The sequence below is a fragment of the Corvus hawaiiensis genome, chromosome 1 (assembly GCF_020740725.1).
Source record: "Corvus hawaiiensis isolate bCorHaw1 chromosome 1, bCorHaw1.pri.cur, whole genome shotgun sequence".
NCBI lineage: Eukaryota > Metazoa > Chordata > Aves > Passeriformes > Corvidae > Corvus > Corvus hawaiiensis.
This window is the reverse complement of record NC_063213.1, coordinates 89,285,059-89,312,762: the sequence shown is the minus strand read 5'-3', so window position 1 is coordinate 89,312,762 and position 27,704 is coordinate 89,285,059. Positions and strand designations below refer to the sequence as shown.

General features: G+C 41.7%; 1 long non-coding RNA gene across 1 annotated transcript; it reads left to right on the top strand.

Moving 5' to 3' along the window:
* LOC125330149 lies at nucleotides 1-25,889 on the top strand. Its single transcript, XR_007205385.1, has 7 exons — nucleotides 1-89; nucleotides 5,009-5,145; nucleotides 8,994-9,089; nucleotides 10,725-10,973; nucleotides 15,358-15,410; nucleotides 24,047-24,118; nucleotides 25,783-25,889. It is a non-coding gene; the product is annotated as an uncharacterized LOC125330149 (long non-coding RNA).
* Nucleotides 25,890-27,704: the final 1,815 nt, after the last annotated feature.

The following is a 27,704-nucleotide window of genomic DNA, read 5'->3' as shown; positions in this document are numbered from 1 at the left end:
TTCTGGGAGGCTGCTCTATGGTCTCCCCAGAGCCTTCGCTTCTCCAGACTGGATAAACCCAACCCTCTCAGACTTTCTTCATAAAAGAGGTATTCCATCCCTCCAATTTTGTGTCATATTTCTGATGCACAAATAGCATTGGTGGGAATTTGCCTGTGTGTCATTTGGAATTGAGAATCAGACAGGAAATTCAGGGCCAATCCTGATGCCTGCTGTCGTGCATTGGTGCTCTTTCTGTGGGGATACACAAGGGTTGAGGAGCAACCAGCTCACTCTCTATTGGGTTAGCCCTTTAGTAATGTGTGTAGAACCTTGCTGTATCACAGGTAAATTCACCTTGTCATGAGCTCGGGTCATGTCCAACACCACAAAACAAGAGATGGAAAATTGACCAGTGGAAAAAAAAAGGGTCAAAATGGACTGACAAGCTATGTTGGAAGAAGAAGGAATAGAGAAGACTGCACTCTAAAATTCTGACCTGGCACTCCACTAGTTAGGGTACTTGGATCTCTATTCACACACAGCACTGTGTATTCGGGCTACTTGTGCCTGGATGTTGGTAGGACAGTTGAAGGAGGAATTTCTTTTCCCTGGTTCAAGATATTGGCTTACTTTTAGATTAAAGAAATGTGGTTTGTGGAAAGGAATATATTGTAAGGAATACACTGAATTAATTCCTGAAGGGCAGAGGTAGAGAAGGAAAAGAGATGGATGGCTAATACAGCTTAAGAAGGAGATTTATTTGGCAGATGCAGATTCCTGGTCAATTTGTGCTCTCAAGTAGATGCTGAGATGTCAGCTAGAGGGGAGAGAGAGAAAGGAAGGGAATTTAGCTTCATGATTGTGCATAAAAATAACATTAAAGCTGTCCTATAACCCTCTCCTATCCATCTCCTCCAAAATATAAGTCTGAGTGGTTTGCAAAATCCTTTCAAATGAGCCTACCCTGGTTCAGACACTGGGAAGTGCATTGTGACAGGCTCTTAACAGCAGTAGGCACCATATGTAACTGTTGCTGCTCTTTGTGTATGTGCCATGCATACATATGCTCAGCAATGAACATGTGTATGGTGAGTGAATGAAAAGCAGTCCATGAACTCTCTCCCTTTCTGTTTGCTCTGTGTGAGGCAAGTGGATTTATGCATATCATGTGCACATACATCATGAGTGTGAGAAACAATCAGCTGGAGCATTTGAAGGCTGTTTTGTGGGTTGCCTGTCCAATTCCCGGAGGTGTGCCTTGCTAATTCTGTTCTTCTTTTAAAAAGAATAATTTTCTTTTTTTATTTGTTTTAGTTGCTCAAAAAAAAAAAAAAAAAGAAGAAAACCCAGAACATAGGAAATGCATTTTTTCTAAAAAAGCACAGATGCAAATGTAATGCGGGGAGGAGGGGGAACGAACCTCAAAATTAATTGTTTCCAATTCTGATACTGTTTTTGAATGTGGAGAGGACTGTCTGTGTCTCAAAGGTCTCCCTTACAGCTGCAGAATAGTTCATCCCAGGGTGCCATGTGGTTGTGGAGCCAACCTCTGTACATGACCAGGAGAGGCATGGTCCTGGGCAGCTACAGGAGAGGTCAGACCCAGCAGGAGTCTTGAGTAGATATTGATGGCTTGCTCTGTCTTCTAGTCTTTGCAAAGACCCTTCTGGGAATTAACACCACTCTTGCTCCCCCTTCCTACCAACCCTGCACAGTGAGTCACTCACTTGTGCTAGCAAGGAGTTTCCCCACCATCCTCTGCCGAGACACATTATCCTCATTTTACGGTCAGCAGCAGCAGCAGCAGTACTGCCACTCTTTCCTGGTACAGAACAAGTGACTCCCCTGGGAAAGTCAGTCAGTCTAATCAACTTCATCCTTAAGGAAAATGGGACTCCAGAGGCGGAGTGTGATTTGCCCAGGTTGGTGCGGCAAATCCTTAGTGGCACTTGGAGCCTGCGAAAGCTGAGCTGGTGTTTGTTTCTTCTCGGCACCAGTTTGTGCATCGATCACCAGAGCCCGACTCACCTCACCAGAGTAATTGTTACCTAAGCCTGTATGGCTGGCTGCTCTCCGTGCTCCTGCATGCTCCCTGTGCATATACATTGCCTGATGAATGCACACCCTGTTGAGTGTTACTGCTTTCTTAATGCGCTGCAATTTTCCCCCCGATATTCTAACTGAGAATGACTGTTGCTGTAGAACATCCTCCCTCCAGTTGCTGCAACCCATGTTTATTTACAAGAGCACATTTTACATCAGCTGTCACTGGGGTCTTACTGAAATAGAAGTTTCAAGTTCACAGAACAATAAAATATATAAATTACGTATTATAATTAACTGAACAGCATGAGCAAGCTTTCAAACACCAGACTTTGTTATGCCCTAATTATACACTGCGCACACACCAGGCCTTAAGCACCTCTGCCCGTCTGTGCTGGGGACTGGGCACTGCTTCCACCCTGATTTCAGCCCAGCAGGCAGCACTTTGTGCCACAATCCCAGCTGGTGCCAGGTTATCCACGCACGTGAGAGCTTGCACACGCTATCTGTCTTTTATTGCCATTCTGCACCATCCTCACAGGACCCCATGGGCAGGACCAGGAGGGGAGGAGAAGGAGAGGGAAATGTCATTTTCATTCAAAGCAGTGTTATTTTCCAGCCTGTACAGATTTGTAGAGAAATCCTGTCCACCCCTGAGGTTTGTCTGCTAGCCCTCTCTATATGGTTCAAGTTGCTGAGAGACCTTGTTCTTCTTCTGGAGAGAATGGGACAATTTTCTGCTGGAGTCCCCTCAACCTCCCACCTGGAGCTGTGTCACACATCCACTTCAGGTGTTTGCCCACACTGTGTTCAGCATCCAGAGTCTGGTTGTGGGCATCACCCATTACTGCCCTTTAGGGGCTCCTGCAAACCTCATTTCTCCATGTCTACATGATGTGCTGCTTTGAAGGAGCTGAGCTGGGCCTCCACGGGTCAGGGGCAGTGTTTAACCTCCTGGCAAGCCACTGGTGTGCCTGCAGTTAGTTCAGCCCTTCGTCGTTTTGACAGGAGGTGATTCCACATGCACAGACCCCAGAGGAGAGGACGTTGCTCATTTTTAGGTGAGGGCAGTCAATAAGCCTCTGGAAGGAGACTTAAAGCTTATGTCTTGCTCAAGTTATAGGCTGGAGAAAGTCAGAGACAGGAGGTTTGATTGACTGCAGCCGAGGAAACGTTTATGTGCACAGCCACCATATATTTCCACATCAGGAGAATCCTCAGGAAAGGTCACTGTGCTTAGGAGCTGAATCCTTGCAGTGAGGCTTTACAGGTGTTCAGGCAGCTTGTTAACAGCAGGAAACACAGAGAGTGTGAGCCCTTTTGTGGCCCATTAAAAGCCCAGGTGGATTTGTAAACTTGGGTCTATGCTCTTTCTGACACCTGATTTTGGTCTTTAAAATGTGTGATCAGTATTTAAATCTGTGTAATGTGAATCTTTCCTTATTTCTACTTGAACACTTGATTTGTCACTATAAGATAGTGTCATGGTAATGGACCCGCAACTAAGAGCTCCATGTCTAGATGTCAGGTAGCCCTTACAGAAACAAGACATTTGACTGTTCCTATGCCTATCCAGCCAAGACAACACCATATTCTAGGGTGTTGAACACTGTGCCTGTGAGGAGGTTTCTTGATAAAGCTTCATAATTAAATTTAGAAATTATAACTTGTGAATTATGATTCACATTGAGTAGGGGTTTCTTGCCATAGAGCATGGACATGGAAAGAGAGCATGAACTTTTGGAACAGTTCAGAAAGGTTAGGAGAGAGTTCAGTCTGTCCAAATCTTTCACAGAACAGCTATCACTTTTGATAATTTTTTAAATTGGGAAAAATCTGTTTTTTGAAATCTATGGCACATTTATTACACTTCTGGGGTTTATGATACTGCATTATATTTTTGTTTTATATTTGTGCTTTATACTTTAATGTTTTGACATTATTAAAACAAATTATTATTTTCTTGCTGGAGAAAACAACTAGTGAAACAAAATGTTCTGAGAGCTCCAAAATAATTTTTTATTCAGTTTTGCCATTGCATGGAAAATCTGAGAGTGCAGCTTTTGAAAAGAAAAAAAATCACACTTCATCTATTGGAATTCCTGACCAGAGCTACTGTAACACTGTACTACATTAACCCTCAAAAGATTAACAAGCATTTAAATCAAAGCTGACTGAATAAATTGTAATGAATAATTTATTCAATTAATTTCTCTTCTGTTTTCTCTTTACCTGTTTGTCTATTAATACATTGTAGCTAATTTAGTTGTTCTTTGAAATATTTTACCAATAATTTCTTTAAATTATCTGATCAGGAAAAAAAAATATTAAACTTAACAGAATGTGTTATTATAAATAGAGAATTTGAAAGGGAATTTTATAGTACCATAGGATGTAGATATTCTTGGACTGCTTATTGCAAAAAGGAGAATATTATCTGAAACCCACAGGTGCTTGAAATAATTTCTATTTTGACATTTCCTGGTTTCATTTCTATTTTTACGTATAAGAAAAATAATATGTAAGAGAGTCTCAAGCTGTCGGTGGGTGTTCAAAAACAAGTCATGGGATGCATTTGATATTCAAATTTTTTTAAATTTGCATTTATAAGATACATAGCCCCTGTTTATTCTCTGATTGGATGATCTCAACCTTCCAGACTATTTTCTTATGTGACTACTAAATTACATTTTAAATCCCAGTGTCCAAGAACATCTTACAATGTTTCAAGGAAAGTTTCTGCCCTAAAGCCACTCACAGGTGTTTTTGCTGTCAGTAAATATGGATGGAGAAAGGGTGGGGGTTTTTTTAACATCTCAGGTCTGGAAAGATTTCCTATTTCATTTTTCTAGTCGTAATTGCTAAATGAGTCAAGGATATTTTTTCTGGGAAGACAGACAGTAGTATTTTTCAATGTTTAAACTGACTTTACCCAAGCCAGTCTCTGCACATCTGTCACTAGGCTCTCTGTTTTGCTTTGAAGCATGGGGTGGTTCTTTGGACAGATGTCCCCACTCACTTCCTTCATTGCACTGGAAAACCTCCTTCAAACTTGTCCCTCACAGCAGTGGAGAAGTCACCCACAGCAGTGGGAGCCTGGCTGTGCCACGAGCCATGATGGTAAGGAACATTCCCAGTCTTCATTCTCCAGTTCCCCCAGCACTACTGGGATATATTCCACTGAGGTGGGAGGTGCATGGTAAATTAAAACATATATATATATATATATATATATATATATATATATACAGGCAGGAAGAAGAAAGAAAACTTGCTTCCTCTGTGCTTCAGTGGTGAATTGGTGGTGTGGCACTTGGCTTGCTGGGGCTTGTGGGGGGTTAGCAGGCAGTGGGAGGGTGACAGTGAAGGCAGCAGCAGTGAGGAATGTACTTTCTGCATGGTGGTCATCAGCACCCGATGAACATGAAGGTTTCTCAGGTTTTATCGTGCTTCCTTGCTTCCATTTGGTTGCATGAAACAACAGTGTATTTTTATTGTCTACACAGATTTTTTATTGATTAATAACCCAGCATTACTTTAAAATCTAATTTTAATTGGAACTTTTCTAGAAGCTAAAATAATTTTTCTCCCATCTTTCCCCATCTTTCCCTCACTGATGTGAGTAGAAACTCCTCTGTATAATGCTGTACCCTATTCCCACACAGCTGAAAATGGTAGCATGACTCACTGGTGAACAGGGATAATCTGCAATGTCCTCCCTGAGGGTCACTGCACTCCTCCTATGCCTAGAATACTTTTGTATTGCTTGGTATCCTCCCTCTGTTGCAGCTTGACTCCACTCTCTGAAACAAAAATGTTTTCTCTACTGAGACAACTTGTTCAGCTTGCAGTCAAAATTTAACCGCAACAGTGATGGGATTGTGTCCAGAGAAGACTCTTCCTCTCAGGCAGGTCAGGGACAAGGGCCAGAGCCAGCATAAGGCCAGGAACAAGCCTTCACAGAGCGTCCTAACTACAAAGCATGAGGTGCTCACCTGTGCAACTGCTGCGGCAATACCATTTCTTCCTCGGGAATGCTGAGATTTTCAAACATAAAATAAAACTTCATGACACTGTGCCTAAGAAGCAGCTTTGCATCTGACCCACAGAGCTCAAGCCCTGGGGAAACTCAGCTATGTATTAATAATGCCTTTAAGGGCAAAATATTTGCCTTGGGAAAGGCTCTCTTTTTTCCATCATGTTTGAGAGACGATAAATATAGCTTCCAGCTGTAGCTTTCTTGAGCAAAAGACCATCCTGAACACACTGATGCCTGTGCAGGTGCTTCAATTGATTTTGAAGGGGCCAAGGCTTCTCCTCTTTCCCTGTTTAATTTTCCTAGGCAGGACTCCATGCACTCTTGGCACTAATTCAGTGAGAAAGAGCAGTGTGCTTTAGTAAAAAGAGACTTTAGGATGGTGTTGTCAATGCCAATGTGAAGGCAATTTAAGCAATTTTGACTTAAGAAATGGCTAACAACCTTTTCACATACCAGTAGGATGGTTCAGGAAAAATTAGCAGTTTCAGAGTGATTAATAAAAACTCACCTCTCATTTGGATCTTAATTAATTCTTCTGTTACAGGAGCTGCAGCTTTTGCTGTTAGCTGAAAGTGGTCTGACCTTCAAATAAAATGGCAGGTACTTTAGAAGGAGAAATATTCCAGGGCCTATTGGTATCATGGCACCATCTCTATGTGCTTTTCAGGCATTTGCACATTTCTCTACTGCCTGTTCTGATAAGGACCTTACTCTGAGCAAAATCTGGTCCTTAACAGCTCTGGGTTATTCAGCAGTTGTCTTGTGCTGTATGAATGATGAAACCCATAACAGTGGACATTGACTCTACTCTGGTCATTTTAAATTACATTTTTTTTGTAAAGAGTTTAGGCTTACTCCTGATAATCTTTTCCAGTTTGGGATTGAAAGGCATTTCTCCAAAGCTTTTCAGTTCCCTAGAATTCTTTTGGTTGTTAATGTAACATAAGAAATAAAGAAAACCAGGACATTCCTTCTAACACCATCAAAGCATTTAATAAGAAATGAAAGAGGATTTCTTTTGTTCCTACAATTATGACTGTTGAAGCAAGCTGTGGTAGTGAACATTATCTGGTTTTCAATAATTTTGTTATTCGAGAGAAGCTTAGACTACTGTGCATACAGTTACAACCCGTTATCACAGGAGAACATAAGGCAGTGAATGCCACATGAGCAGCAGTCTCATGCAGGCAGGGAGAAAACAGTGATTTTTGTGGGGAAAGCATTCAATTAGGACATTAAAAATATCTGGCTTAGGTATGTCCCTCAGCTATATGCTTTTTGTGGGTCCTTGGAGGTGTTGTTTAGGGGCGAATCTTCAAAGACGTTTAGGCATACAGCTCTCATGGGATTAAAAGGGACTTCACTGACTTTGTGGGCTTTGTCTTTCTGGGTCTGGTTTCCACCAGGTGATGAAGTTTATTTCATATCCTGTGTACTGCAATTGTAATCTTTGGACAAAAGGCACTTTCTCTCAGCATGTGTCATTTCATCAATTTCCAAAATGGACCCAGGGACCAAATATATGGAGACCAAGCAAGGATTGTACTGTACTGCGCAGGTCTGTGTGTGTGTGCATGTATTCATGTGCACACTGTCTCTCTAGTAACCTTTTCTGTCCTTTTCTAGCTTTGTTAGTGTCAAGGTAAAAATGCTTTTCTATCTTCCCTGTCTTCTTAAATGGCTTTCCTGACTTCCCGTTCTTTGTTTTTCATCTGATTTGAATCTAAGCTATGAAGGAAGATGAACATCTGACTTGCTGGAGAGCATCACTCCTGTGAATAAGATCTATGTTTAAAGATGTTTCAATTATCCACAGAAACAAGTGCTTTTAAAGCTGTTAGATCTGTTTCCTTACGGATTTGACTTCTCATTTTGCATTACATTGCACTGTATAATGTGCAAAATATACAAAGGGCAAATTGGAGTGCTATGAATATGATTCTGACTATGTGCAATCTTCTATATTATACAACATGAAATTCGTTAAAAAGTTAAGACAAAAAATTATTTCAAAACAGGATGACAGAATGACGGAAGTGTCATATGACTATATGGAAAGGCTATGTCTGCATATCTTCATCATAGCTTTTCCCCAGCTTGCTTTTAAAAGGAAATTCTGGCAAATTTTAGGCAATTCCACACAACCCTTTGGTTTTGATAGAACCACATGAACAGAATCTGGTTCCATAAATCTTTTCTCAACGAAGTCCTTCTAAAACCTTAATTAAAACACGCTGTCTCTACCAGTGCTACAGGAAATCAGATAACAAAGCAATGGCACCCAATATGCTCCTCTAGATGACACAATTTCCTATTTCATTTACAGTCTTAACAAACGCTTCACTTTCTCTTCATTAAGTCCATATGCATCTCTCTTTGTCCTGGAGATAATATAACTGCTGGCACTGCAGGCTGTGCTTATGCAATTGTTATTTTTAAGACCATAAAGCACATGACACAGTGTTATAGGAGCTGCCCTAATGAAATCAATGGCTCTGTCACTGTGCTCATGATCATTTACACCACAGACTGATCCAACTGCTGGCACCGAGTAACATCTGTTTTGAAATTCAGAGGGGCCATCAAATTCTTCCAGAATTTCCCATCATTAAAGAAGCCAGTTGCCCCCATTATTTTCTTTCTTCTGTACATGAGATTGGTCTGAGTGTTTTAATTACCAGAGGAAGGAGAAAGTATGTCCAGCTCACCTAACATCTAAGTAGCCAGTGTACCGTGGGAAAAAGAAAATGAAAGAAAATCCAGCCAAAGTTCATCAATGTGAAATATTGTCAGTCTTATTTCTCTTTGTGTCCTGATCCTGTTTGCACTCAATGTGTTCATATATGAGTGAAAAGGAGATTTCAATCAACAGTTTATGCAGCATGTCCAGTTTTCATGCACTCATGCGTGACCTTTTCTTACCCTGCAGGTACAATTGGTTTCTCAGTGACATATACCTTATTAACTTTTTCATGCTGGGATTGCACTGAAGTGATGCTGCTTTTACCCCCAGGAGTTACATCAGGTGAGAGGCTTTCAAATCACAGTTTACAGAAATGGTCTCCTGCAGATGTCCTGAGGAGGATAAGGATCTCTTCCAGAGAGGAGAAACTGTCCCTACCACTCAGAGAGGTGGTGTCTCATGGTTCATGAGCAATATCAATCTCATGGGCCCTTTAAAGCAATTTCCATTCTTACACATTCCTCACCACTCTCATCTTTATTGTACTTTTCAGTGGCTCTGCAGGGCTGTGAAGACCCAGGGATTGCTTTCTCAGTAGCAGCCATTCAGCTTCACTGCTCCTCTGTAAAACTTTGTCTCTTCTCCTGGGAGTCAGCAAAAAGAGCATAGAGCAACCAGGAAGAGCAGCAGGGAAAATGGAGAGGTGAAGTAAAAGGCAGAATGACCTGTCAAGACAAGGAGCCAGGGCTTTTCTCCAGGCCAGTCAGAGGGCCTGCTCTGAGATGAGCAAGAAAGGCCAAGGTTGATCAACCTACAGTGAAAAACAGCTAAGCAGCAGCAACACCATTTTCCTTAACTGGGGATCTGATCAAAAGCCTGCTTAGTTCAGTGGAAAAAGGCTTCCACTGAGATCAGTAGATTTTAGATCTGTCCTCCAAACATGTCCTATCTTTGGTAATTAAAACAGCTTTTGCTGCTTCCTGTTCATCTTAACATCACAGATCCCATGATTCTGTTATGGAAGAAGTGGACTTGCTCATGACTAACGGGTGGAATGCTGGCAAGGAAGTTTCTATTCCAGAATCTGGCCTGTAAAACTTATATTGCTAGTAAAGATGTGAGGGGAGGAAAACATATAGAGTGGTTCTCAGTCTCATGGTGTGCTTCCAGAACAGCATGAAGCAGCAAATCCCCAGCTTAGTGGCTGCAAAAGAAGTGCTGTTCACTTGGAAACACCATGAAATAGAAGCCCAGATATTTGTTACTGCCACTCTGGAAGTCCAAATGGCAAAATGAACTGCTGGCTTTCATCATCACTCCACCAATGAGTTCCTGCAAGAGCCTTTGTAAAGGAAATGGGAATTTAGCATCCAAGTTCCCTTCTGAGATCTCATGAAATATTGTGGGCATTAAGAAAAAGGATTGCAGAACTGTAGCTATTCACTGCTGGTTCTTTGGTCCAAACATCACTAGGAATATTATTTTAAGAGGGACAATTTGAGACATGAGGTCTAAATCTGACTCTAGGCTTCAGTGAGTAGGACCCAGAGACACCATTCATCAAAGCCCAGACCTGAGTCTCTTCACTGGCTGTTGCAGTGTCCCAGACCATGCTCACCCAGGGCTCAAGCTGTGCTCTTGAGTCTCGCCCGCCAGCATCCAGCACATTTTGAATGCCTCTGTGATTCTGAGCAGTAACAATGCTCCCAATTGCTAACAACAAACGAAAGGGCCAAGAGTGCTTATTTTGGTGCCCTGTCCACATCTTTTGTGTATCCAGAGTTTTAATGTAGGTATTTGTAGAGAGCCAAAGGAAACCCACAGCTCTTTTTATACAAAGTGGGAAATTACAGAGAATAAGTCTGGGGAGTACATAAAAAGAGCATAAAACAGAACAATACCCTACTACCAACAAAATACTGTCCATCCTTGTCCTAACCATAGAGAAGTAAAGCAAATCTCTCTCTTTTCTTCCAGCCATAGATGTTTTGATCATGATCCACAGCTAACACTTTGCAATGCTCGAAGATATGGCTGGGCAAGGAACATCTGGAGAAGCCAAGTGAGACACCAGGACTGCATTGCCAAATCCCTGCAGGAGATTCCTATTGCATAAAATATTCCAGTGATCAAGCAGTGATTGCCCACTTGTCAGCGTGAGGGAGAGCTCTGTGAGTGAAAGGCAAGAACTACTCTCCTGGAAGGAAAGCTGCAGCTCACTTGCAGGTAAACATTGCTGAGCTGCCACCTGTGGCATTGCTGGGCTTGGTGTCATGCTGAACACAATGAGGCTTTTTAGCTATTAATGGGCAATTTTATCCATATTTTACATGTTTTTTCCTCTGTTCCCCTACTTGTCTAGCCCTCCCTCACAGTAAACCACTGCTGCTTGGTGTATGCCAGAGGGAGCAGTCTGTTTCAATTACTGTGGCAACACTACACCTCTGCTGATAACAAATAGCCATTGTGCTCCTGGCCCCAGGAAAAGGCACTGTAGGGAATTATGCCTCTGGTTTGCAGGCAATAGTTCAATTTCCTAATTTATTTTCAATATTCAAAATTTCACCCATGCCCAGTCAGTTTTCTCTGCCATCTACAGTCCCAAAGAAGAAGGGATTGATCCTACTTATTTAAGGATCCCAGCTTTTCAGGGGGTACAATGAGACTTCACATGTTTCTACATGAATAAGAGCACCAAAATTTAGCCCACCTTCATGTTAGTCAAACATGCTAACTGTTCACACAAAGATCATCTTCAGTGCAAGATGAGTGAAGCCTCACCAGGACCTAGGAAGGAGAGAGATCCTCTTACTCCTCTGTATACAGTCAGGACAGCAAGAGGTGAGATGGTCTGCTCAGGGCAGGGGGCATCAGGGCCAGAAATTGAAAGCCACCTCCTGACCTCCAGGCCCACAGCTTTTTGCACTTTGTTCTGTCTTCTCAGATTAAATGGTTGAGCACGACAGGCCAGCGTGAGCAGAGGTATAAAACAACACAAGCAAATGTCTGTGTTAGGTTTACTGATGTTTGCTCAAAGTCATACTTACCAGATATCCTGTGTTAGGATTTCCCTGGATCACTGGCCATAATTCTCTATGTGCCAGCCTGTAATTTCTGAAAACACTACTTTTGCTTCTATTTTTAAGTCCCCTTTCCTATCATTTTCTCCACGGTTATCAGGGCTGGGTAGTTCTGTAAGAGCTCAGTCAGAGTGAGGGAAAATAGCAGTATGGGAGAAAAATGGCAGTGATGGCAAACTTCAAAAGGTTTGGAGGTTCAGACAGAGGTGTAAGCTTATCTGAACCTCTTTGGTGTGGAAATTGATACAGAATTTCATGAAAAACCTCAACTTTCTTGTAAGACATCTGGCAGATCAGAGCTTCAGCTGGTTTTGAAGTAACTTGAGAGTGACCTTTCCTGCACTGTTTCCATATTTTGTCTTCCTGTCCACAGCAAATGAGAACTGGCAGAAGCACACAATGGGTTTTGGTGTGTGGGGGCAGGCTCCCTGTTTCCCTGTCCTCTGTCCTTTGTCATCAACAGGCTTAAGGGCCCAGCCTGCTAACAACAAAATGCCCAGCCAACCAAAGTGCCCTTTTTAAGCTTTACAAGAATGTTTTTGGAGGTTGGGAGAGGAAGTATGCAGAGGTGAATAATTATTTCATGTGAGCAGGCTGATTTTTATGGGGGCCAGCAGATCAACTGGAAGCCTCACAATGCAGAATTGATATCAGGATAAAAACTAATGTGAAACTGTGCAGGATAAATTTCCCTTGACATACATCCCATGCCACTTCAGAGAAATTTCTGGCTTGCATGGATTGTAAAAAGACTACAGATTTTGGGCTTTTGTTTTTACACAAGACTACAAATTCCTGACGCTGTGATTGTTGCCCTTGATATGAAAGTTGCATGTTATGATTCAATGGTTTTAGCTCTCCTTAAAAAGCTCATTAATCACTGATTTTACATGTCTATAATTATTCTGCTGGAAATCTCAATCAATTTTTTTAGTGTGAGAGTCAATAGTTAGAGGGCTGTCAAATCTATTCATTATAAAATACTTTTGTCAAGAGTATATTACCAGGCTGTAAACACTTGTTCTAATCTAAAAAAATTGCGCAAAAAGAGTCTGATAAAGAAGGTAAGATTTAAGAAAGGGAAAGAAACAAAAGGAAGAGAAAAATCCATACGGCTGTTTTTAGTTACATGTCCTTTACTGAAGGTAGTGTGAGACACCCAGCTCTGCAGGCTTGGGATGAGCACAAAGCTACAGTGCTCCTCTCCTTTCTGCCAGCAGAGGGAAAGAAAAGGCTGCTATTATTCCCTCCTCCTTCAGATACTGCAGATGGTTTTCTGTCCCAGGCAAACAGCAGTGCAGCTCCTGATGCCAAAGTCTGTGCTCCAGGCAGAGGTTTCTGTGCCACAAATGCCTGTCTAGCAGGTGTCTTTAATCAAATCCAGGTCTACTCTGTATTTTGTACAAAAGGTGTAATTTTGATATGAGAGGTTCCATTAAACAATGTCATGGTTCCTTTTGCTCTGAAACTTTGCAGTAAGGCAGTCCAAACCAAGCACTCTACCAGGTTCTGGCAGGGAGACAGCTACCACAGAAAATGCCATGAATTTGTGCCAGAGCTGGCACTGGAGCCTCCCTTGCTCTTGCCCCATTTCTTGTGGATGGGTTTGGTTGGAGGAGTATGGTGTACTTCCCAGCTTGCTGTCCTGGGCTGTCTGGGCAGGCAGCCTGTGACTGCATGCCTAGATAAATTAGGAGCATGAGCTTGGATGGGGAGAGCACCCGTTTAAAACATGCTAGTATATGCATGGGTCTGCTTACAATCTGGGGCAATTTTTGAAGTCCTCAGAACTGTCTCCACAGCTCTGGGACTTACATTCATTTTCTAGCAGAGGGCTGTGTGTTGCTATGTGGAGAAACTTGGATGGGAAAGGAGGCCAGGATGATAAAACATTTGAGTCCCATCCAGCAGTGGGAATATGGAAGAGCTCAGTCCCTAAGCCCTGAACACCTCCACCTCCACTGCCTAGTACGGCGGAGAGTAGTCATGCTGAAAATAACTTTCCCAATTTAGACAGAGAAGTCTCTGGTGTGTCCCCTTACTCTCAGAAAGTAGGCGCAAGAGGAACAAGTCAACTGAGGGGAAATCTCTGGCTTCTCAGCATGTTGTTTCTGACAGGTGTGGGGCTGCATGTGTCTGCTTAGTAACCACAAAAATGGTTTTCTGAAAATGATTAGACATTTCAATACAGAGTTGTTATGGCTGGAGAAGCCCCTTTTGCAGAACTGGATCACTGCAACTGCATAAGCAGCTGATAACAGTATTTTTAAATGGCCAGTGATTCCAAACAGAGCAATAAAGCACATCAACAAATACTTAGGGAAACAGCCGTATTTATGAGCCCCAGCTAATGCCCCAGCTGCATATCCCCGTGGCACACTGTGCCTCCAGGAGCTGTGCAAATGGAAATCAGGACAAAGCAGCCTTCTGTAGTGAGGCACTGGATTAGAAACTTAATTTTTTGCAAGTTTCCTGTTTCTTTCTGTGGATGTTTCTGCTTTACAAAACAGAAGGTGAGAATCAAAGTAATTCAGACTCATCCAAGATATCTGAAGGATGGCCTTGAATGCAGTGTTAGTGCACTAGGGAATTAACTCTGTGGGCTATAGGAAGGTTCTAGAGCTTGAAGGCAGTGTTTCTTGAAACCTGCAGGTGTGCAGCTAAAGAGGAGGCCTTCAATGCCTCCCCCAAGTCCTTGAGCTCCACCAAGACAATCACTGTATATAGTCACCACAGGCTGTGGCCACAATGTTGATCAATTAGTAGTGTACAGTGTCTGGGGGAGCTGCAGAATCACACAGTCCAGAGGGAAGGGCTTTAGGGAGAGCTTACCTCCGAGCAGAGCCTGCTGAAGTCAGACCTGGCTTCTCTGGGCCTTATCCAGTCAGGCACTGGAAACCTTCAAGGATGGAGCCTGCACAACCTTTTTGGATAATCTGCATCAAAGTCTGCCTGTCTCTGTAGTGGAAAGGTTTCTCCTTATATCCTGTCTGGAGATGCCCTTATTCCTTTTTTGGCCACTGTCCTGTTCTATGATCACACATCTCAGTGAAGAGCCTGCTTCCATCTTCTCAATGACCTCTTTGGCAGGCTGCTGGTAGGTTGCTTTTTCCTTTGGGGTGAATGAGCCTTGTTTCCTCAGCCTTATCTCACATAGCAAGAAACATTGTGGTGGTCCCCTGCTTAGTTCACTCTGTTGGTCAACATCCCTGTATCTGGGAACACAAAACTGGACAGAATAATTGCCATGTAGCCTGACCAGTGCCAAATAAAGGGGAATGAAATTGAACTGTTATTCACCATTCTAAATTTAAAGAGAATCTAGTAGGAAATATTTTTAGTCCTTTGTGATTTAACATTTAGCTCAACCCTAAAATCAGAGTGAAGCCCAAAAGAATCCATGAACTACTTTTTTTTTTTTAAATGTTCCTCAAAGCAATGCTAATAAAAAATTGCTGAAGATGTAAAAAGGATTCAAAACCATAGTAGTTCATCGACTGCAATTAAAAAATTCTTATCTTTCATTTCAGCACTGCTGGTTCATTTGTGCATCAGAGACCATGGGGCTGAGCAAGCATCACAGGTAAAGATGTCAGCTCTGAGCTATTTTGGGGAGCAGGCATTCTTGCCTCAGGACATCTCAGGGAAGGGAGCAGCCAGCTCAGAAAGGCATGAAGAAATAGGATGGCCTAGGGATTTCCAGACTGGGACTCTGAAGGTGTTCCTGAGTGCTATATTGCTAACAGAATTGTACCTTTCCGAGTGGGATATTAAACACAGTGCTGCTAGGCTGCTAATTCACCTTGGTGAGTTGGAAGTCTTCTTTGTGTAGCTGCTGAAGCCTGTCACTGGCACCTGAGACTGCTTCCTTAGGAATGACAGACTGTGGCAGAGTCAGTAATACCTCACAGACCAGTAGAAATATTAATGTATTTGAAAAACGCCACTGGTGAATGGCCAAAGCTGAAAGACTCTGACTTTATTACCCAGGTTTTCAGCGAGGTTTTTTTCTTTTAATCCTCCAGGCAATAATTCCCCCATCTCTTTGCTCCTAAAATCAGATTTCATTTTAATTTTTTTGAGAATAAATTGCTGTAAATCTTTGGAGAGTCCTCAGAAATGTGATGGCTGCTGTGTCAGGTATTTTGGTTGAAGAAATTCTGCAGCTGAGTTGATGGAAAATAACCTATTGCTTGCTTTTATTAACCATTGCCTGATTATTTTTTTCCCTAAGAGGCCAGAACTATAACTGGTCACAAGCTAGTGTTTCATCTACACAGAGATTAAGCCAAAAAAGTGTCAAAAGTAAATAAGTAACCCACAGGGATAATATTACCTTAATACTGTTGAAGGATTTGAATATATTTTGTGAGATGGCATTTTTTTTTTATTTCTTCCCATTCTCTTTGCTTTGTTTTGAATGCAGAGAGGTTACATGAGCATTGTTTTAACTCACAAAAGCTTTCTGAATCTAAAGTGAAGCATTTCAAAATTTAAAAAAGGCAAAGTCAGAAAGACTGAGAACAGCAAGCAGCCCTCTCAGGGAATGCCGTTTGGAAGTGGTATTATTAGAGGTGCTGGAGCTGAGAGAGGAGAGCATCTGCACAAAATTCCCTGCGTCACTGAATATGACTTTCAAGACCTCATAATATCTTCTGTAAAAGCTACCATCCTGTCAAACATTTTTGCAGTTGATCTCTCTGTGGCTGAAACCATAAAGAAAGCTCAAATAAAGTCGCAACTATTTTTGCTATTAAAAAAGCCACATCCTTTTCCTTTTGTCTCCTTGTTCTAAAGCCCTGGCTGTACAGCATTTGATCAAGCCTTCAAAAAGACAAAACAAAATTTTCCCTCAGGCATAGAGCAGTCTTAGGAAGTTTTGGCTCAAGATACAGATACTTCTGTGAAAATGAAAATAGGATCTCGGAAACAAAATCCTACAGCAGCCATAACTGGCCATGGCTATGGTGGTTTTAATTATATCTAGAAAAGCTGGGGGATTGCTATTATTACTGGAAGACTGAAGTGGGGCTGGTAGTTGTGATAAGGACAGGGGACCCTGAAGAAGCACAGCTGCTTTTTCACCTCTATGTCAGGATACAGCCATGCAGCAGCAGGCAAGCAAAAGGAGGTGCTTATGTGTCTTTTGTAGCATCCCTGGTAAATCCTCTTCCAAAGGGAAATGCCAGAGAGTGAATGCAGCTAGAGTGCTCTTTCTCGACATCATTCAGGCACAGCTCTCAGTCCTGAATTCTGAGCTGATGTTTAGCCATCAGAAGGATATTTTATACCTGTCTTGACCTGTTTAGCTGTAGGTAATCAGACAGCCTGCTGCTCTGTGCATGTGTATGTGAGCCCACACCTCTGTCGGGCAGTTACCTGCTAATAATCAGACCTGAGCTGACAGCACAAGGTCATTAATGGTTATTAAGTTTTTTGTCAACTCTGGCCTGTGTCTGATTTAAATCAGGGGTTTAGAAATGATAGCTGAGCACCTACATGACCTTCTGCCAAGCAGTTATATCAGTATTTAATATGTCAGATTTTTCCAGCCATATGTGTTCCCTCATTTCTGTGTTATTCTGTTACAGTGGGGATACTGTAACACGTGTATCAGACAACGAGGCCCATGGAAAAGAAATATCTATGGACCGATTCTTGATAGCTGTTTCAGAGATGTTTATTTCTCCAGCCGCATGGCCGGGGCTCTGCTGAGGAACTCTCCCAGTCACGGGACCTGAGGGTCCTTGCCCGCACAGGGGAACACAAAACAACCAATGGGGAACGAGGCTGACCAGGGGCAGGGAAACCCCATGTCTCCCCCTCAGGGCCCCTCTCCCAGGGATACGTGGCAGGGGGAGGGACCCCAATATTAACCTGACACTATTTTCTCACCATTGTCTACCTATAATTTTCTTCAATAAACTGGCAAAATTACTATGTCGTTCTTTTTCAAGCCTCGAGTATGCATTCTTCACACAGATGCTAAGCATTAAAAATAGCAAGGAACAATGATAAATAATTGTAATGACCTGAGTGAGAGATGGCAAGAAATAAAGGAAATCATTTAAAGGGAAAAATTCTATTACCATCAGTAAGAAAAAGTAAAGTGAGAAAATAATTGCAGAAGCTGAACTTAGTATTCTTGAGGGACCCCAACCCTGAACCCTGATACCAGGGATATGTCTGACGTGCAGTTAACATCTATCTCGAGTAAGGCTGTGGAGATTATATCATCCATAGGGCAATCTCAAAGGTAGCTTTGTCTTATGTATATAAAATGTTGGAATCATTCAGGTTTAGAAGCAGGAATGCATGGCTTCTATCTGTGTCACTCCTCTTTTCTCTAAGCTGTGAAGTCTGATCTTTGCTTTGGCAAGGAGCGCAACAAAACCTTACTCTTGCCCTTTCCATTTTGTGTGGAGGTATTTGGGCTGTAGTAAACTCATAATTTTTGTCTCCATGCCAGAAATGGAGCTACAGGCATCAGGAAAAGTGATTGCATATGACCAGCTCCCAGACACCATTCTGCAATTTTCTCCATGGAGGACATGGAGTGGATGGCATGATTGAAGTCTTATAACACAGCAAAGCTGTAAAATGAAACTTTAATGCCATAGTCTCTCCTCAAATGCCATACCTTGATACCTTAATCATTTTTGCCTTTCTTTCTTTGGACCCTCTCCAGTATTTTTAATTGGGTTGTCTGGTACCTAATGAGGGTTCTCAGTGTGAGTTCCCCTGCTTCAGCATGGAGCAAGTGAGAAAGTCCATCACCCCTCTTCACTATGATCTACTGGCTTTATCCATAATTTACAAGCAGTGAACAATTTGCTGTCCAGTTTTGTTCTTCCTGAGTGCCTGACATTGTTTATTTGGGGTTTCTCTTTCTTGAAACACTTTGCTTTGGATTGTGTTAGTAGGGGTTAGTGCAGGTTTTGTTTTACATTGAATTTCCTTTTGTTACTTCTCACTTTAATTCTCTAGATACATATGTATTGCTGTATTTCTGCCCTTTCTCTTCTGTTCCTGAGTGTGCACTTTGCAACATCTTTTGCATTTCTAATGAAGGTATGACTCAGAGTCAAAACTGAAAGGAACCCTGTGAACATCTTGCTCCTGCTACCTCATCAGTCTCTCTGCTGCGGTTTTGTGCAGGGCTCCTTATCACTCTCCCTTCTGCTGTTGCTCTTCCTGTAGGTCTTTATTAAGCAAATTGTTTATGCTTGTTGGTGAACTTCGTGAATGCAAACAAGCCTGTCCTTTCATGCAGTGGTTGCTCAAACCTGACTTGGAAAGATTTAAGCATGCGCTTAAGTGTTGTTGAAGGGAGGCTTCTGTTCTGATTTAATTACCTTTATCCCTTACCTTTTGATTCTAGTCTTCTATGTATAAAACATCAATAACTCCCTCTAGAATGGATTCTTTCTTTATCCCATGTCACTTGTTGCTCATGTTTCCAATGCCCTCTTGAAGTTTTCTAATAGCTCTTTTTGTACTGCTGGGTCGATTATTTTACTGGAGATTGAAGATAAAAGTGCTGGGCAGTAATTGCCAAGATCATTCTTCCTTCTGTGTAAATCAATACTATATTTGCTTTATTTCCAGCCTTTGGGACCTCCATAGTTCTCTATGACTTTCAAAAATAATTACCAATGGTTCAGTAAATTAACTGGCTAATTCCCTCATCACCTGAGGATGAGTGCAACCAGACCAGCTGATCTGTATGGTGGATATTCAAATTTTCCAGCTCTTCCTGTAACCTGCACTACAATAATGGCTATTTGGATAGGATTTTCATTATTTGCCAATTGTTACACCCCTTTTTTTAATTTTATTTGGGAAAAAATAGGGGGTGATTTGTCCTTGGAAGAAATACTGTTTTTTTCATCTTCCTCTCACTTATTAATGAAACTACTTTCTGGCTGGCTTTCCTTTCCCCTACAGGACATTTTTGAAAGCCATTCTTATTCCCCAGTACTGCTTGGGTTAGCATAAATTCAGCTAGGTTTCATCCTGTCCTTGTCATTTCTCTTTCCTCCTTTTTCTCCAATTTCTTTTCTATTTGCTGTTTCTCATTTCTGGGTTCTGTTTCCTCTGAGCAAAGCAGCTTGCACTGCTGTCACTGACCTATTCCAACAAATAATTGGAAACATAGCTGGGCCAGAAGGATCCAATCCATTACCAAATTCTCTCCCATTTCTCCCTCACTGACCTGGTGTCCTCTCATACCTGGACTTTTTCACTGTCTTTTATTTATCAGCAATGGAAAACGAATAGCTTTAGGGGGATATTTGTGACTGTCTTTCCAAGATACTTCTCTTTTCCCAACAGAGACGTAATAGGCAGGTGCCAAGATTAAGCAAGCCCTGTGTTTCTGGTTCCCCTGAGGTCACAGCAGAGACCCTCCCTGGAGGTGGCTGGCCATTTTTTCTGTAATTTGTCACTGCAACCTCAGCCAGTGTGTGACGTTCAAGCCCAGAGCACTTTTGTTGTTGTCTCTCTCTCATGCGCTTGTAAGGGCACTGACTCACATGACCTAGCAGGACTTTTCCATCTTTAACTTTTTTGAAACAGTTTACCTTTTACAGCAGTGCTCTCTGACTCTTTCATTTCTTGGTAGTTTCTTTTTCCCACAGGCTCAGTTTTATACCTCCCAGGTCTCAAAATGCCCTCACTTTAATAAATAATGGCAGTTTACAAGCTGTGATTTGGATGCTGTACTTGTTGTGCTTGGAGTATTTCAGAATTGATAATTGTCAAAAACTCTTACCAGATTTAGGGCAGATTTCTTTCCTGTCATTGTGGTACCAGCTCTCAAACTCAACTCTGCAGCTTTTAGAGTGGGTCATCATGTTGTGCTCAGAGTAATGTAATGTAATGTAGTGTGTCAGGCAGCTCACACAACCTATTTCTCATTTGAAGCTGCTGCTACCCTAAAACGATGATTTTAAGAAGGAAAATTGTTTATTCTCTTCTTTGATGTTGTTTCATGCTCATATGCCTCTATTTTGCCCATTTTCCTCATGGTGGAGACTGCCTTTTTTGCTCCAGTGACCAGATGCTTGGACATGAAAACATGTTACCACCTATTGTCTTAGAGAGAGTGCAGGAAATAGGTCTGGGAGAGAACACCATTATTTTCTTTCTTAGCTTTTCTACCACATGCATTTATTACCATGTTCCTGGCTTCCCACTGATTGTCTATGATACGGTCTTCTGAAAACATATGGATAAGACTTTAGAAACATATTACAGGAAATATTAAAAGTACTATCTTGTTACTAAATTCATAATTATCCTTCTTTTAAGAGTATCTTATGAAGAACAAACATGATACCACAGATGGTGTAGTTGGAAACAAGGTGGTTAATTAAAAAAAAAAAAAAAGGGAAAGAACCCCTCACCATTTAATTTGTACACTGTTGGGATTTTTCTGTGTAACCACTATGACCCTGCTGCTCCAGGAGCCTCGTGCCTTCCTTGCCATATTTCTGCATAACTCAGGTTGTGCATCTTGCTCTGACAGAAGTAGTTCATGTCCCCAGCTAAACCTTTCCATGCTCACAGATGTTTCATCTCACATTGTTTAAATTTCATCATTACTTGAAAGAGGAAGCTGAGCATTTCAGGACCCTGATAAAGGGATTGCAGTGACTGTGCCCAGTCATACTGCCCAGTCTCTGCTCTGTGGTTGTTTAGTGAGCTGGGCTCTATCCACATTAGGTGGGCATCTGTGTTGCCCTGAAAAAAAGTGGATGAAGTTGGCCTCTTCTTCCTTACATGACTGAAAATATTTTTATATGTGGAGGAAATTCACGCTAAACCCTAAAAAACTAATGAAGGTCCAGCTTGTTAACACAGTAGGTGACTTGCTGTTGTCAGTGGCAGCATCTTTTTCTTCCAGGCAATTTGCTCGTTATGACTTTGCTCTTTATTCCCTGCTGTCTTGTAGCATCAAGAATAGAGTCCCAATTAATATTTGCCATGTTGCCTCACATTCAGCCATCAGTTAGGCTTGAAAACTGCCCATTCTTTAGGCACTCCCACTTGAAATGTATGAGATGTTGTGGAGGACGGCCAAGGGAAAGGAAGGTCCTCAAAAGCTAATGGCAAACAGAGAACACAAAAACACTAAAAGACACTCCTGGCAATTGTTTCTAGTTCTAGTGCCTTTGATGTTGAAAGAAGAACAAAAAGATGCAAAGAAATTTTAAAAACAAACCAAAAAAGAGGACAATATGAATGTAAAAGACATCCCCCTCCAAGATTTCAGTTATCCAAAAGCAGGTTCTGAACATGTTCCCTCGACAATTATTTGAGGAGAAGGCCGATAGCAGAGGACTCTTAAATTCAGCACACAGAACTGTTAAGCAGTCTCCTCAGACATGGGAAGTGTGTGACTGAAGCTCGTGTCCCAGTCTTAGCTAGACTGATGGCTTCACAGGAGGGTTGTGAAGCCCCCAGGGGACTGCTCCTGGTAACACTGCACCTGACAGGCAGATGTGCACCCTCCTGTAGGTCATGGCAGCGGAGGAGGTGGATGTGTTTTGCCAGCACCAAGCCGGTTATTACATTTTCCCTTTAGACATTGCCATCTATTTGAGAGTCACTTCACAGCCAATCAAATCTGCAGCTCAGGGGTGGTGCATTCATTCAACATTTACTCACTGATGCTGGGTCCGTTTGCCTAGCAGTCTATAACACCCAGAAGTGTGTCATATTTAATTTTGTCACACCTATGCCCACATTCCCAAGTCTTGTAGCTATTGGCTGCCTGAAAGATAACAACTCCACACTGATATAGGTGTTTTGCCAAGACTAATGATGAGACAAAGTGTATAAAATTTAAGAAAGGCAGTCAAGCCCTCGTGGTTCAGACTTTGCTCTAGTCCTGTTATTTAATGATAAGGTTCCTCTTTATCTGATTGAAAATTGCTTTCTGCTGCAACACTGTTCAGAAAATAATTTCTTATACTTTCTGTCTCGCAGCAGGTTATATGGCTGCATTTGTTTTCAGTCTCGGTCTGATTGCAAATCTAAAATATGGTTCTTACTTCTTTTCAAACAAAGCAAAAATCCCTCTGAGCAGAATTTGAAAAAGGTGGTCTGTCTTCTTTTAAAGATGGTTTTGAAAAGGTTTTGCAGGTTTTGAACTGTACAGGAAAACGTTAACCAGAAAGTTCCTTTTGTACTGGCTCTAGAACCTTGGCAGGAGCTTGGGGCTCCTATCAATCTAGGTAATGAGCACTAATAATAGTGATAATGACACTTTTGAATGTTTAAAATAGATTCTGTGACAATGTGCTGGCCAAATGTGATATAATCAAGTCTAATAAAGTTTTAATTTTCAAGCTATATAAAAATCCAGTTTTGAGATTACATGCCATTCTGAGATAATCTTCCCTGCATAATGAGTTAAGAAATTTAGGCTTTTCCAAATGCCAGTTGCTGAATTTATAATTTTATCTTGGAGTTTAGACACATCAGAAGAGTAACAAGCAAGAGTGTTACCAAGAGCATGGGACCTGCTAGCATGTAATTTTAGGTGCTTAAAACACCAGATATTAGACACAGCTTCCCATAGTTGAGATTTAATATTTTCTAATTTATCAAAATCAGATATTTGGGATCCTACTTAAACAACCAAAATATGTAGACCTCAGCAGAAACCCAGTCTTCCAGGCCTGGGACAAGTTGTGTCTTTTTGTTTAAACAACATGACAACTTCTAGCATGCAGTTGCCAAAAAACCCAATGCATAAGAAGTCCCAGTTACTTTATTTCTTGGCCTAGCAGTTTCAGATATGCCCAGCAGAGAGCTCTTTGTCTCTCAATCTCTCTATTTCTAAGGAATGTGCCCCAGAAAACTTCAGCATGGAGAAAGCTCACGAGATAGGACAGGCAAACTATGATATAGCAATGTCCCAGGTTAGGCTTAAGCCAGCAAAAAAGAATATCACTGAGTTAGCATGTTCTCACATTTGATCTAGGCTCCATTCCTGTAGCAATTAGAAATTTAGATAAACAGGGGCCACTGAAATCTAGAGGTTCAAGGATAATAAAGGATATTAACTAAAGTCAGCTGAAAGCTGAAACTGTGTCTAATAAATTCTTTAGTAATAAAATTTCCTTTTCTTTTTATTTTTTTTTTTAAGACCACCTCAGGACTCAGGTCTTGGTAATTCACACTTATAAGTAATTCTCATTTTATTTACAGAAACACATTCTGAGGAATATCTTGGAAGTTTGCTGCAGAGATTCTCTGCTGGCTGCAAATACAAAGCTGCAGGTAATTAAAAGTTTCTAGCCAAACTTTCTATAAAAATGAAGTGAAAGAAAAATGCTCAAGTTCTGGAACTTCATATGTAAAGTACAACTCTAATCTTAAATATTTCCCCTAATCTCTCCATAATTCTTGGATTTAATTTGCTTAGCTTGCAAAAAAAAAAAGATTAGATATTTCCCTACAAGTAATGATGAATTATTCACTTGTCTTCTTGCTTATGAGTTGTTCACAGACCTATATTTATGAAGTAATTTGTAGTCTCTAGCAATCTTTAGTCTCTCCTTGCTGGGAAGCCCAAGCCAATATTCCTCAGCAGATTTTCTGCAGACTTCATTGATCCACTCTTCATGCTGAGCAGGCACTGCTCACCTAAGTTTCAATGTGTGGTCTCAGACTGCTGAATGGGTAATGGCTGGTTTTGATCGTGTGATAAAGGACAACTCTGTAAGGAAAGGTGTTTCCCATGTGCAAGTGTTCTGGCTCCTACACAAATGCAGGACTTGCAAAAATCAATTCAAACCTCTCTTAGCATCCATATTCCAAAGCTCAGTCATTCAGGGGCTACTGTAGAGTAGACAGAAAGCTGCAGGAAGTTGAAGAATTCACTGAGTTCCTTCCCGTCATGCTCTAGTCCCGTTCTCTGCTTCTGATCAAGGAAGAAACCCAGGAGAGAAAATGGAGGCTCAGTCTCTTTCTGCTGCCTTGCTCTAGAGCTTGTTGGGAAGATTCAGCTGAATGCTGCCATGACAATAGTCATTATCAACTTTACACAGTACACTAGCAAGTTAGTTTTCTTATGGAAAACCTTACTTCACCACTTTTTATCCCTCTCACCCACGGTCTCTGCCTGAAGGCTGTGATTCTCTCTGAAACATACCCGTTTGGTTCCCTGGCCAACTGTGAAAGTTAATTAGCTGTTTTCTGCTTTTCTGTGCTTATGCCTTTCTCTGTGACAGAGTGAACAAATCTGCAGCCAGAATTCAGATGCCTAAGTGGTAACATGAGCATCACTGTGCAGCCAGCCATCCCTGCTACAGTGCTTCTCCACACATAAGCAGGTTGCCTACTGAAACATAATCTTTGTCATCTTCCTTCCTTGATCCCACCCAAACCTTTAAAAGCTGCAGAAGACCCTGCAAAACTGTTCTCCACCGTTCAGGGTAATGCAGAGCTCCCTGTGCACATCCCTGCCAATACCCAGTGTTGAGGCACTCACATTCCCAGCCTGTGTGTGCATGGGGTTTGCCCCATATTCCAGGAATGCTGCAGACAGGAAAGCTGAGGAGAAGGATAAGTGGAGAGCAGGTGAGAACAGGAAGGGACTACTAGTGTGATGTGATGGTTCTGTTCTCTACTTAGGAGGAGTATGATGCACACATATTTACCACAGCTGCAGAATTCTGGCAAGTTCCAGTGAATTTGTAAAGTTACTGAGAAAAAACATTACTTAGCAAAGACCCAAATGGTTTTTCAAGCCTCTAAATTTGCTCAGAATCTGAATTTGATCCCTGCCAACAAAGAAAAAATCTACCTGGTTTCAGTATGGGATGCCATTAATATCTGGGGAGAGTTTAATAACACCAGAACATATTAATAAACTGATCTTTAGTGATTTGTGCAGGCATATCTCTACCTACCTAACATATCCTTCTGCCTTTCCATTCTAGGCAGACTCTTCCTCTGCAATTTGTGAACACATCTTGAAGAGGGCCAACAGCCCCCTTTTTCAGCAGCACTGAGCAGTCATGGTACCCAGAAGGAAAAACTACACTTGGAAAGGTTTGTATTCCAATTCCTGATTTCATAGATTATTCTGAAAGTTGTATTATCTATTTTGCCTTAGTGGCAGCTGTTTATAAGCCTTGAGGGAGAAATATTAAATATCACTTTCATAAGAAAGAGGATCTTATTTATCCAATCTGGGTTTTATTCTGTGCTTTTTATACGTCCTAAAGCATCAAACATAACTTCAGTGCTCCAGAAGTGTTCTGCCCTGTGCCTTTGAATCAGCCCACCCCGCCAGGCTTGCCACGTCTGACATTTCAATAGCATTTTGTTCTTACATGATAATTGTAACAGAACACGGCCCAACTTCATCCCCTGTAAAAATGATTGACATTCCCAGTGATACTCTAGCTACTCTTCACAACATTCCTGTAGGATATGTAGTAATTCCCATGGAGCAGGTCAGAAAAGATAAGATTTAAAGCACAGAGATTCAAAATGTTTTCATATCGTGCTTTCAAGCTGACCTCAGTTTTTCAGTTTCAAAGCTGTTGCATGTGTTCTCTCCATTTTTCTCAAACACATGACTGAGAATGAAAGAGAATGTCATCACCAATTTGTTCACAGTCATGAACTTACTTGGTTAAGACTTACATTGAAAACAATCTCCCAGAGAAGAACATAGGCCATAAGGAAGCTGAAAGAAAAAAAAGGGTTTGATCTGTGTTTTAAATGTGGGCCACTTGGATGACTGTCCTTGCTGTTCAAACACATTTGGTTTATTCTGGTTCCTGGTCCTGCCATCAGCTGAGAGAAGTAGCAGTAAGAGATGTCAGCAAGCCCCAGGCTACCCAGCAGATCAATATCTGAATCGAGATGAGAATACAGCTCTTACCTCCTGGGACTGTGGCTGGACACAACTGCCTCTTCTGTGTTATCAGAAAAGTTCATTAAGAGCAACTCATTTATACCAGGACACACAGATTCAATTTCTTCTTTCTTTTAAGTCTTTTCTAGTTCTCTGTCACCAAGCATTGATTTAAAAATGGACATTTATCTTCCTTGGGCAGAACAATTTCAGGTATTTGCAATCCTCTGAGCTTGCTGTCTAACACTGGAAAACAATAATGGCAGTGAATTGATGCCAGTGATGGACTTTTTAATAGGCAAATATTACCACCAGATTTACCTGCTGACAGTGGAGTTGATGTTAATGACAAATGGTATGAACTAGGAGAACTTTGGGGTCTTTTAATGCTAAAAGCCTGAAGCATGTAGGTTTTTAATTTACTAGCTCCACTTACCATCTACTTATCGGGAGCCTGAGGCTTGCAAATGGGCAAAAATGGATAAAGCAGTTAAAGAGGTGCTGAAGTATTATTAGGTGTGAAGCTCTGAGTGCAAATGCTGTGTGCAATTGCTGCACTGGCTGGGCACAGAGGCACAGGCAGTCACTGCCAGCTGGTGACAATGTGCCAGTGGAGACCCACACCTACTTGAGCATGTATTACTGGGGAATAGAGGATGGTAGCCTCAGGATTAGATGCCAGGAGAACCCGGCAGCAATCAGGAAGCCGTTCTTAATAAGACTGGGTTTATGTATATTTTACATTTTGTCACTGGCTCCTCTCAGGAAGGCAAACTCAGTGCAGACACACTGGAAATACTGCTGGGCTGCACGGGGTGGCTGAAGCCTTCAGTTGCACCAGTGCTGTGAAATTTTAGGTGGGAGGAACTGTGCTCCCCTGCTTCTGCCTGCAAACAACAGAAAAAGTCACAGTGTCTCTCACTGGGGTTTGGCACAATGTGCAATGAGGGGCAGATCCATGTGCCAGATAAAGCATGTTTTGTTGTTCTCTGGTTT